Here is a 3093-nt window from a genome sequence, read left to right as displayed (position 1 = left end):
CCGCTAGTGTTTATCCAAAGGTCAGCATATTTCTTCCACCTGAACAATTCACGGCACTTTTATATCGTCATACTAGGACATTCTGTATATTTCTTTTGTAGGATGGCCAAGGGAAGAATAGTGTTTTGTTGTGTTTCCTGTTGCTGCATGTATTTGAGACCAAACAATTACAACTCTCTCTCTCTCTCTCTCTCTCTCTCTCTCTCTCTCTCTCTCTCTCTCTCTCTCTCTTCAATACAGAAATAAACTAACAAGGTTGAAGTGCCTGAGTCTCGCTAGCCATCCAGAACACTGAATTATTTCCACAGTGTACACAGGCCGTGAATTAGCCTCATTCAGTTTCACTTCTATTACAATAAAGATCAATGGTTTGCCTCCCTGTTTGATATTGGAGTGTGTCTGTTATCTTTCATCATCATCATCATCATCATCATCGTCATTCGTAAAATCATCAGCATCGTTGCTATCGTAAAATCATCAGCATCGTTGCTATCGTCATTCGTAAAATCAATATCATCATCAATCATCGTTGTCGTCGTCGTCGTCATCAATCATCAATAGTCATCATCATTACTGTCACCCTCGCCCTCTTCCTTCAACTAACCATCATCCTGTTAAGAGTATCTGTAATAACATTCAAGCTCCTAAGACTTTCAGAAAAAGAAAAGAAAAAAGAAAGCAAGAAGAAAAATGAAAAATGTCGTCTGTCATTAGCTGGACCAGAGTACTAGAGCTATCCTGACCATGAGAACGTAATGGTAACAGTATCAAAGCGAAGGCTCCTATGACCCACTCTCAGCTGAATGAAATCGTCTGGCTTTAGTTACAATAAATAAGCATACCAGACTTCCTTATACTGAAAAGTTTACTCTATTGACGCAACTTCCACATTTTTTTCTTATTAAATTAGGCTACTTGGGTAGCGGAAGTGTGTGTGTGTGTGTGTGTGTGTGTGTGTGTGTGTGTGTGTGTGTGTGTGTGTGTGTGTGTGTGTGTGTGTGTGTGTGTGTGTGTGTGTGTGTGCGTGTGAATTAATCGAGAGAATCTTCACAACTGGATTAACCATTTTCCTTTAATAATACATGATAAACTTCAATCTTGCAACATCCAGGTGATTTAATTCAGCTCAGTAGGGGGAGTTGCCAATACCCTTCACACTCCCCGTCAATAAAAACGATCATATCTAAGAAGGCCGGTCGTATAATCGTCTGGAGAAAGCAAGAATAACCTAAAATACAATAACTTAACGAAGGGACTGATGCTTTGATGAGATACACTTAAAGTTGAGTGGGCAGCGTATTTCATCAATGGTTTTTGTGGAGTTAATGGGAGAGTCGTTCATCACTTGGGCCGCCGATACCCCCAGGGGGACACTAATTTATCACTGGCTGATAAGATGTGGCCTGATGGTCCTATTAATCTCTGAGCTGTGACTGACAGAAGGTGCAGGCAGGTGTGGGTGGATGAGATGGATGAGTTGACGGAGAGGTGAGGCAGCTAGATAAGGCAGATGTGTGAGGTAAGTGAGAGGTGTGTGAGGAGGGAATGTTGAAGTGATGTGGGTGAGACTGGCGTGTGTGGTGGAAGAGGCAGGTGTGTGTGGTGGGTGATGCAGGTGCGTGTGATAGGGGAGGCAGCTGTGTAAAGTGGGAGAGGCAGGTGTGTGAGGGGATGGGGCAGATATGTGAGGCAGATGTGCGAGACCGGTGTGAGGTGGACGTGGGTGAGGTATAAGCAGGTGTGTATGATGAACGTGGGTGAGGCAAGTGTGTAAGGTGGACGTGGGTGAGACAGATGTGGTAAGTTGAACTCAGGTAAGGAATGGTTGTGGGAGGCTAGATATGCTGACGACAGATGTGAGGCAGGAGTGTAAAGTGGATAAGCTGAAGAAAAATGAAGTTGATTGTCATGTAAGGCGGATGAGTTCATGGATACTCACTGACTGTTGAAGGAAAGAGCTCTTAGTGGGGTGAATGAGTTGAATTTAATGATAAGATGATGAAGGAATAAGTGGTGGATAAACTGAAGACAAAGTTCAGGTACTGTTGTCAGGTGAAGCATGCAGGTGTGGTGTGTAATTTTGAAGGACAGAGCTGGAATAAAGAAAAGTAATTATTATAATTAACTGAAACAGAAATTGGAGGTGTAAGGGTTGAAGGAATGAGAAGTAGATACTGTAATTTTGATCGGCAGGTTTCACTACTATCATCTACCATCACAGCTACCATCAGCACACCCTCCACTACCACAATTTTATCACCACTCATCAACCAAATATATACAGTACCATAAATCCATCACATAAGTCCACTTCCCCCCGCCCCCTAAAAAGACACCACCACAAACACTATCATCACGATAACCACAGTAACCAACAACGCAACCACTACCCCCCAAACCACAACCTCCACTACCACCACAATTATCATCATCACTACCTGTATCACAACTACCGTACAACCATCACCATCACCGCCATAACCAGAACCACCACTACATTCACCACAAGTCCACCACAGCCACTACCACCAACACACCACGACCACAACTAACACCACAAATTACCTGTCACTCTTAATATACAGTTTTAACGGCGGTGGCGACCATCATCCACTCACTTGATGTAATGCTGCTTACTTCTTCCTTCACCTTTATCATTGTGTCCCTGTGTCTGCCGTCCTCTCTTCCTACTTCGGGTTTTCTTTCTGTCACTTCTTATTACTCTCCTTTCCACTTCAGGTGGCTCTACACTGTGCCAAGCTGAGTGGTAAACATTTAGGCTAACCAAATAAAAGGATGGTAAGGAGCCCACTATGGTGCCCCTGTTAACTGGGTGGAGAGACGCTAATGCGGCGTCCATCCAGGAACCAAAAGGAACCAAACCTCAGCACTTTTCCCCCCCGCCTCGCAACAACGGGGCACTGTCAGCCGCAAGGGAACATTGGTTCACTGCACGAGACGGCCCTGCAGGGAGAGTTGCTTGCCTGCTGTTGATGGGTCTACTGGGCCAGGCAGACCGGGGTTGATCAACAACAACAATTTGCACCTAAAATTGGCATCTCATCATCTTGAATGCTGAGCACAGATTAACGC

This window comes from Coenobita brevimanus, chromosome 1 (genome assembly GCF_032717465.1).
Source record: "Coenobita brevimanus isolate Jiangsu-jjx chromosome 1, ASM3271746v2, whole genome shotgun sequence".
Taxonomy (NCBI): Eukaryota; Metazoa; Arthropoda; class Malacostraca; order Decapoda; family Coenobitidae; genus Coenobita; species Coenobita brevimanus.
This window is presented reverse-complemented; position numbering follows the sequence as displayed.